This window comes from Ochotona princeps, chromosome 2 (assembly GCF_030435755.1).
Source record: "Ochotona princeps isolate mOchPri1 chromosome 2, mOchPri1.hap1, whole genome shotgun sequence".
Lineage (NCBI taxonomy): Eukaryota > Metazoa > Chordata > Mammalia > Lagomorpha > Ochotonidae > Ochotona > Ochotona princeps.
In genome coordinates, this window is record NC_080833.1 from 142,371,241 (window position 1) to 142,381,284 (window position 10,044).

Genomic DNA, 10,044 nt, shown 5'->3' on the forward strand with positions numbered 1-10,044 from the left:
AACAGGGTAAAGAGGCAATTTATGGAAAGTGAAAAATTACTTACAACCCATATGTCTGACAGGAGGTTAACATACACAGAACCGAAACAACTCAGTGACAAGAAAAGAAATAATCTGACTTAGTAATGACCCAAGAACTTGACTAGACATTTTAAAAAAAGAAACTTGTTTTCTCTTGGAAAGTCAGATTTACACATTGAGAAGGAGAGACAGAAAGATCCTCCATCCACTGTTTCACTCCCCAGGTGGACACAATGGCCAGAGCTGAGCCAATCTGATGCCAGATTCCCGGAGCTTCCTCTGGATCTCCCACATGGGTGTAGAGTCCCAAGACCTTGGGCGATCCCTTCTAGGCCACAAGCAGGGAGCCGGAAGGGAAATGAAGCAGCTGGAGCATGAATTGTCACCCTCATGGGATCCCAGGGTATTCAAGATGAGAACTTTAGCCACAAGGCTACTGCACTGGGCACTTGCCTAGACATTTTTAAAAAGCGACATATGAGTGACCAACAGATATATGAAAAATGTATGCTCACTTCAGCAGCACATATACTAAGACTGAAAGAATACAGAGAAAATTAGCATGGCCCCATGCACAAGGGTAACATGCAAATTTGTGAGGTGCTCCAAATTTTAAAAAATGATTAGGATCGGGGCCCGGCGGCGTGGCCTAGCGGCTAAAGTCCTCGCCTTGAATGCCCTGGGATCCCATATGGGCACTGGTTCTAATCCCAGCAGCTCCACTTCCCATCCAGCTCCCTGCTTGTGGCCTGGGAAAGCAGTCGAGGATGGCCCAAAGCTTTGGGACTCTGCACCCGCGTGGGAGACCCGGAAGAGGTTCCTGGTTCCCGGCTTCGGATCGGAGCGCACCAGCCTGTTGCGGCTCACTTTGGGAGTGAATCATCGGATGGAAGATCTTCCTCTCTGTCTCTCCTCCTCTCTGTATATCCGGCTTTCCAATGATAATAAAATCTTTAAAAAATATGATTAGGATCAATAATCATTATGAATCTGCAATCTAAACCACAATGACATGTCACCCACAACTGACAAAGTGGTTAATATCAAAAAGTCAAAATATTACAAGTGTTGGCAAGGCAATGGATCTAAAGGGAACTCTTACTCATTGTTGGTGGGGGCATAAAATAATATAGTCTTTATTGAAGTTCCTCAAACAATTAAAACCGAAACTATCATAAGGGCAATTTTTCTACTGAGTATATATCCAAAGGGATTGAAACAATATGTCAAAGATCTATCTGTGGGCCCAGCACAATGACCTAGTGGCTAAATCCTTGCCTTGCAACTGTCATGATCCCACATGGGCACCAGTTCATGTCCTGACTGCTCCACTTCCCATCCAGCTTTTTGTTTGTGACCTGGATAAACAGTGGAGCATGGTCCAAAGCCTTGGGACCCTGTACCCACATGTGAGACCCCGAAGAACCTCCTGGCTCCTGATTGGCTCAGTTCTGGCTGTTATAGCCACTTGGGTGTGAACCAATGGACAGAAGAGCTTTATCTCTGTGTCGCCTTCTCTCAGTAACTCTGCCTTTCCAATGATAAATAAATAAATCTTTCTATTAAAAAACTTGACTCTCACGTCAATTGTAGCCTTATGTGTAATAGCCAAATTAAGGAATCAACCTATGTGTCCATTAAACAATGAACAAACACATAAAATGTGACTTCTGGGCACAATGGAATACTATTCAACCTTTAAACAGAGGGAAATTATGTAAATGGTGACAACATTTATGGAATTTAAGGACACTGTGCTTACACATGGGTGCTAAATTGATTCAGTTTATAAAGGCAAAGAGTAGGATGGGTGGTCACTAGAGAAGGCAGTAAGGAGATTCTGTCAAAAGGTATAATATTTCTATTAGAGGATTAAGTATTTCTGGTGAAGGATATGCTATTTACTTGATTCCATCATTCCACGCTATACATACACATCTACATATAATACGCATATACATACACAATAGCATCACGTTGTATCCTATACATGTATTCAATGATAACTTTTCAATATTCAGCCAAAATAAGTAAAATGATACAAGTAAAATACTTAAATTTCATATCCTTAACTTGAGTGTCTAGAAACTGGCTTGGGGACTCAAAATTCTGCTTCTAAGACTGCTTCTGATTTAACCATACTTGACTTGACTGTGCTCTGCTCCAGTCTATACAGTTTCAGAGTGCAACTACCCTCAAATTGTGCAAGTAATTCACCCATGGCTTGGAATCATCTTCAACCTAGTTTCTCTAAGCAAGTACTACCTTTAGTGGGTGGGCATTTGTGGCCCCACTACTGACTGCAAGGCTGAACATAAAGGAGGTGTTTGGGAGAGCCTGTTAACAAGCCGGTTGATGGGTTGGAAAGGTGGAAGTTAAGACCATCAGTCTAGGGTTGGCTCTGTGGCATTGGTGCGGCAGGCTGCCAGTGAGGGCATCCCGTATGTGTACTGGTTTGAGTCCCAGCTGCTCCACTTCAAATCCACCTCCCTACTAAAGCTCCTGGGAAGGCAGCAAAGGATATCCCAAGTGTTTGGGTGCCTGAATGCTAAGACCCAAAAGGAGTTCTGGGACCGGTGCTTCAACCTGGCAGAACTATAGCCATTGCTACCTTTGGGGAGTCAATCAACGGAACAGAGTTTATGTAAAAACTAGTAGTTAAGACCCCCCATACCTCATATCAGAGTGCCTGGGTCTCAGTTGTGGCTCTGATCCTAATTTTAGGTTCCTGTGAATGTGCTTTCTGGGAAGCACAATGTGTTGGTTCAAGCACGCAAGTCCCTGCTACCCGAAGGATGGACCCACATGGATTCCCTGAATTTGCCCTCAGCATGGTCCAGCTCTGATCATTGTGGGATCTGAAAGTGAGCCTGTGAATGCAAAATCTCTCTCTCTCTCTCTCTCTCTCTCTCTCTCTCTCTCCTTATATATATATATATATAAATTCTCTCTCTCTCTCTCTCTCTCTCTCTCTCTCTCTCTCTCTATATATATATATATATATATATATATATATATATATATATAAAATCACCCTGTGCCTCAAACATTAATGAAGTATGTGGTATTAGGCTCCAATATTTCCATGCTCAACTTTCTCTTCCTGAGGAAATTCTCTCATACATTTGTCTGCCAAACGCATGAAACTTATTCAAGTGAAAGGCAAGGACTGATTTTTTTTTTTTTTTTTTTATTCCTCATGGGTGGACACCCTGTTTGGGAATAGTGATGGGTTATGGATGCAGAAAAGACGGAGGTGTTAACTACACAATCATGCCTGGTGGGAAGACACGCTGGTAGATACTCAGCAATTGCGTCTCCATTAAGGAACCTCAAGGCAAGGGAGGGGCAGGTAAAATTTCTCCTGGCTTCTTCTAACTCAAAGGAAAGTTTTATCAGTTTAGAGTGGTCTGCTGACTGCTGCATTCTGGTGAACTAAGAATAGGTAGACGTTATAATCACTGATAACAGCCTGCTTCAGAATTCCAGATTCTAGGTTTGGAAGTCAAAGGCTTCTAGAAGCTTCTCCTGGGCCATAGTCTTTTTTCCTCAGGTGAGGAGAGTAACAGCCATAGCATAACATGATTTATTCTTGTTCATAGAGCTCAGTTATATTGTTTTTAACTTTGATGTTGTGGCATATCAGGTTAAGCCACTGTCTGTGACACTGGTATCCCATATGAGTGCTGGTTTGAGTCTTGGTTACTCTACTTCTAACCCAGCCTCCTGCTAATACACATGGGAAATCACTGGTAGATGGCCCCTGCACACATGGAAGGGACCCGGATGAAGCTCCTGGCTTCTGGCTAGTCTAGTCTCAGCAGCTACTGTCATTTGGGGAGTGAATCAGCCAAAAAAAAAAAAAGAAAAAAAAAAGATTCATTCATATCCTCTCTCTCTCTCTCTCTCTCTCTCTCTCTCTCTCTCTCTTTCCACCTGCCCTTGTTCTCTCTCTATAACTCTGCCTTTCCAATTAAATAAATGAGTCCTTTTTATAATTTCTATTTTTCATGAGAGAGTTCCATAGGCTCAGGGAATTCCTCTTCTACCGTTTCCATGTATCCTCTGCCCACTGTTTTCTCCTGTAATCGTGTAGTCATTCAGCAACAGTCACAAGTCCTCATTCTTCTATCTAAAGGTATCATGACAGTGTGGAATCTTTTTTTTTTTAAGTTAGTGTCTACAAATGTGAACGTCCTAGGCCCATCAGAACCTAAAGGTGTACAGGTAAGGTGTGGCTTTGTCAGTTTCCCACTAGGTCTGAAGCACTTTATAGAACCTCTTTAAGATTATGCATTTGTTACTACAGCAAATGCCAGCTTCCAATTTTCCATTCTGCAGAAAGCACACACCTGAGAAGAAATGTGCATTTCAGAGGGAAAGCTAATTCAGGGCTTCTAAAAAGTGTTTTGCTTAAAAGAGTAATTATACCATTCTGGAGCCTTTGAACTTCCACAGGGTCTTTCATCAGTTTATGTGCAATAATACAGTAAACTGCAGCATATCCTCTGGGGTAGATATTATCACCACTCCCACAGCTGGGCAAGGGGAGGCCATAGAAGGAAGCAATTTGCCAGGAGGAGAGGGGTGGGGGAGCCGAGGGAACGAGCCAGGCTTAGGATCATGGTTGCACTCTTAGGAGCTGGTACTGGACATGCTTGTCTTCAGTGTCCATTTGGCCTCCTTTCAATGCCCACCTTCCAGCTTTCTGCAGCCCAAGCCCAGACCCTTAGCATGAGAGCATAGCACAAGTGCATGTTTCCGAAGATAAGGACTTGCGAGTGCTTCAGAGATGGATTTGATCTGTCTGCACAGTTCCCAACTATGCCATTTTGACATGCTACCTACCTTGGCTACACTTCATCTTTTCTGCTTCTAAAATGGAGGTGATCCCAATAATTTCAAATGCATGAGGGTTGTGTAAAAATGCCACACCTGTCATAGTGTGTGCCTGATACGAAGAACTCGACCATGAACTGCTTAGTAATGGTGTTAGGTTACAACGATCAGTATGTGGAACCCAGTGTCACGTGTCTCACTAGGCAGGCACCTGCTCTCTTTTCCCAGTTATATGGTAGAGCACTACTCTGTGGCTTTTCAGACAGCATTTCACATTAGGGACGTGTCCTGGAGATGTCTCTGGGGGTGCAGGGAGAGGAGCTAACTCATTTGATTGATTGAGACAATGAGTAACAGATCACAACAGATCAAAACAAAACCAAGAAACAGAAAACAAACAAATCAAAATACTGAGCCAGGCTAAGTGATGTTGAACTTTTACCACATTTTAAGTATTTCATTGTGTTCCCAGTATGGTCCTTTGGTAAGTCACACTGTATATTCGTGTACTGGGTACATAGTAGAGCTCTTACCCTCACCCATGGCTCCTAGAGAAAGAAGAACTTGGTGGGAATTGCAGACCTGGAGCTTGATGCTATTCCCTCTGGTCCACTGCTAGTTTGCGTCTTTGGGCTGAACACTGTCTTTCCTGTTCACGGTTGTCAGGAGGAGTGGTTTCAGCATCTCCTTCACCTGCCACTGCTTTCCTTTTCAGTTCCTGTGGTCAAGGCCAGAGAATCCAGATCATTCATCTTGTATCGGAGAGCTTAGACAGAAATTTCTGAGCTGTCCTCTGAGACTCTGTGAGCTGCACATCATGATCTCCTCTCACAGGATGTGGAGAAACTGGGCTCTCCTGTTCTTCAGGATGTCCTGTTGCTGATGGACTCTGTTTTCTGGGAAGATTGGCCAAGTTTGAAACTCAACAGCGCTGGGGGAGGGTTCAGGGTGAGAGCAAATGGAGGCTGAATCTCGCTGAGACTGACCAGGCCTGGAAAGGATGAGACCTCTCCACACAGCAAGGCCATCTTCCGTCTCCTCTCCCCCACAAGGCTTTCCCTAAACCCTGAGGCTTCCTGCTATTTATCCAACCAGGGTGGGGTCCTGACCCAAGAAAAGGTCACATTCTCACCTGCGGTGTGCCTGCTGGAAGGACAGGCCTATCTACTTTTGTGATCTTGACCTATCCTCAGCTCCAGGCTCAGACCTCTTCTCCACCATGAAAGAGTGTTCCGCCTCCTCCCTGCCTCACCCCTACATGGCACCCAGGGATTTTGAGGCTTGTCTTGTGTCCTCACCCCACCAAAAACACTGAGTAGCGAGGCCTTCTGAGATATCTGCCCACCTGGGTCCCTGAGATCATGTAGGCTGGCACAACATACCTACCTCATGGGGCTTGCAGGGAGGGAGGCATTGGGAGATGACATACACCTTATCCAAATACAAGTAAAGCCTCAGTGACAATTGTTCTCGAGTTTCATGCTAAGACCCTAAGATCTAAAATCAGATGACTCCACACAAATTCTGCCTCCCTTTAAGAGCAGAGTGTGTCCGGAGTGGAGAGCTTACTTTGCCTTGCTGAGCTTCTGTCCTCTTATCTATAGAGTCGGTAGAATATCAGCATGCAACCTGGGATTCATCGTGAGAATGGCATGGTATTGCTGAATGAGCACCACGCCCAGGAACCACACAGTAAAGCCTCAACACACAGTTGTCATGATCACTAGGTAATTCGTTCATTTTTACTAATAAATTTGCACGCATTCTTCATTGAACTCTCTGGGAATTGACTAGATTCTCTTCTTGAAATGTCCTGCCATTTCCAGGTCATTTTCTTAAATTATCATCCATCTAAAAGTTGAAAATAACTATCTTTCCTAGGAAAATGTGTATGCCTATGTGTTTCTAGTAACTTTGTTCTTCCATGAAATTCTAAAATATTTCTTATTTTTTCAATCATGGAATTACTCTCTATATACTGTCTTCTACTGATAAATGTTTATTTATCTATCCCCAGGTTGGCACTGTCTAATGGACATTTAAGAGGAGCAACAAAAGCAAGCTACCTCTAACATACATGCTTTCTTATAACCGTGTATTTGTAAGTAAAAAAGAGACAGGTGTAATCAATGTTAACATCATCTATTTTGAACCCAACAATCCGAAAAGTTGCACTTGAACCTATAATCACGTAAAACATTTTCAGTGATGTAACTAAGTCCTTCTTTCACCAAGTTTTCAAAATCAGTTACTGCAGATGCCAGTTGGGACTGGCTACATTGCAAGTGCCCAAATGGCCCCATGAGGCCACATGTAGAGTGAAAGTCTCAACTTCCATGTGTTAGGAAAAGATGTAAATAAACTCTCCTGTGATAACCTCAAATGATAGGATCAGAAAGACTTTTTCTTTTTTTTTTTATGATGTGATGAATGACACATTGAATATCTAGTACAGTTTCTTGACCCATAGCAATTTGTGTTGCGTTTGCGCCACTTCAGGTATCAGAATTTCTAGCCCTGAATTCTTGGGGATGCTACTAAATTTGAAGTGTTGATCAAATGCCTCTTTTTAATCTGTCTGCTTTAGAGAACCCTGCATTTGGGTTCCAAGCAACTTAGAATTTTTCCTTTATCCCTGCCCTATCTCCATGCTACCTGCAGCTGAGTCCTAAGCTATTAAAATTCCAGAGCCACTGTCCAATTAACAAATGTTAACAAGAGCTGAAAGTGTGCAGGATGCCACCTGGAATATTAATGAGCATACGATATTACCTCATCTCCCTAAGAACCAGTGTAAACAGAGGGATGCCCTCGCGTCTCATTGAACTGTGAGTTATTTCCAGAGGGCAGAGAGTCTGACTGCTCTACTTCAAACTTGGAAATATTTTTAAATAGTTTAAGAAACACAGCAGAGTTGTTTGTGAATGGAATATGTCTTCAAGCAAGACACAACAAACTGGATTTTCAAGTCTCAGGAGGGGATTTCAAAGGCAAAAATCCTGAATTGCCCCATAGAAGAGATGCTTGGTTGATTTGCAAATTGTTGGTTATAGCATAGACATTAGAATGCATCTATAAACTCTTGTCAAAAAAATTTAGTATCACAGACTGAAATTAGAGATATTAATAATCCATGGTTCTAAAATACTTCAGTGCTTTCTTATTGATAAGCAAATTTGCACCTCTTAGTCATAAATATTGTCAGCTTGCTCCTTCAATGAACATCATTTCACTTAACATTCTGATCATTTTTTTTTTGAAAATTCACAGGCCTTGCTTCAATGACAACGGATATTGCGGTGTTTGATTGCTGTCTGAAGGCTTAAGGCATTTTATAATGAAAGAGTTATGATTTCAAAAATCCCCCCAATTATAGGTAACACCTCCCACCTCTGCTCCAAACAGCTGCCTTGCCTCTAACAACACCAGCAGCAGCTCCCCTGATAGGGATGGTGATGAAGAGACAAAAACACTTTCAAATGAGAGTTATGGAATCGGACTGTTAGTGTTTCCCTAGCATTGGACCTTGCAGACCCAAGCATGTGAATATTAGGAAGATTTCCTCCTTTGCGAGGAGTAATGTTGCAGTGTTAATCCAGCATCTGCTGGATTGATTCATCCTGTCTGCTCTTCTCTCCTCACAGTGTAATGCCTGCATCTTCCAGGAATGAGGCACCTTGAGTACTTAGAAAGAGATATATCAGCAAAGCCACCACCTGCAGCATTGGCATCCCATGTGAATGGCACCTCAGACCTACTCTGATCCCGCTTCCTGATAATGGCCTGGGAAAGCAACAGAGCATGGCCCAAGTGTTTGGATCTCCACAACCCTTAGGAGATGTGGAACAAAGATCTCCTTCCTCCTGGCTTTGAACTGGCTCAGCTCCAGCTGCTGTGGCCATTTGGGAATGAAGCAGCTGATGAAAGATCTCTCTCTCTCTCTCTCTCTCTCTCTCTCTCTCTCTAAATAAAAATCATTTAATATATAAGAAGAAAGAGGTGGACTTTTCAATTACCAATATGTAAATGGGCTCTTGGTTTCTTCATTCCTTGAAGTTCGACTACCTGGAATGTGTTTACTTCTGGGTAAATGTATTCATTTACCCAGTCGACTTTGGAAGGCTGACTTTGGAAGGTTGCAGAGCTGAGAGAGCAAGACCTCAGTGTCTCCTTCTCTTCTTCCTTTCTCCAAGTCTGAGTCCCATCCTGTGCCCAGTCTCTGAATGAATGTCTTTCTTCATGCTGAAGAGAAAGACATCAGTGAAGTTCCCCTATCCTTCATTCCCATTCTCTCCCCTGTACAAAAGAACAACTCCAGATTTGAGAAAAAGAACTCTAATTTAAAATATATTCTTTCCAAGGATGATGAAAATGTTTGCAATTGATAGCAGGTGGACCAGAATGTCAACATGTAACCAGAAGGTCTCCAAAGTTAGGAATTATGGGCATTGTTTTGTTTGCTGTTATATAAAGGAGAATGAGGAAGTCTAGAAAAAATGAATATGATTAAATGGGATGAGGATGGCTGTGGCAAGACAATAGCTATGAGAAAGTTTTGACCCTGAGGATACTTTGTGTTATGGGAGGGGGGTGTTGTTTTAGACTGGGGAGTAAGCCAGAGGTAAGGGGTAGGGAGAGGGGAAAAGCTGAACCAAGGTTTCAGTTAGTGAGCATTGTGTTCTGGTTGATCAATGGGAACAAGAGGTTCAGCTAATCATTTACAAGGTAGAGAATGGGAACTTGGAGTGTCTGTGTCAGATGCCATCACTAGACAAGGGGCCATGAAATCATAAGAAGGGGGTCCTGGCAGTGAGCCATTTCCCAGGCCACAAAGAGGAGGAAGAGTTATTAGTTGTGGCAGCGTTCCAGGATCACAGGACTCAAAGAACATTCTGCATGGTCATCCCCAAGGCACTGAAGGGCATAGCACTAATGGTCCCTGGTTTACTACAGCCTGGCTTTCCAGCTAGGTGGCCTTGGACTGGAATGTCCGAAGGAGACAGATTTCTGCCTGTGCAGCCTGAAATCATAACTGAGGAGGAGACAGGTCAAGTAAACGCAGCAGGCAATGCACGTGATCAGACAGTAGATCTCCCCAGGCAGTGTAAGAGTGATTGTTCAAGCGAAAATGTGCAAATTCAGGGCAGGGTGAGTCAGGGTTTTACTCCTAGGAAGGGACTGAAG

The 10,044-nt window shown here is 43.1% G+C and overlaps 1 non-coding gene across 1 annotated transcript; it reads left to right on the forward strand.

The window, feature by feature from the left end:
• Window positions 1-528: 528 nt before the first annotated feature.
• On the forward strand, window positions 529-636 carry LOC131479709 (U6 spliceosomal RNA). The gene has a single exon (XR_009245060.1). It is a non-coding gene; the product is annotated as a U6 spliceosomal RNA (small nuclear RNA).
• Window positions 637-10,044: the final 9,408 nt, after the last annotated feature.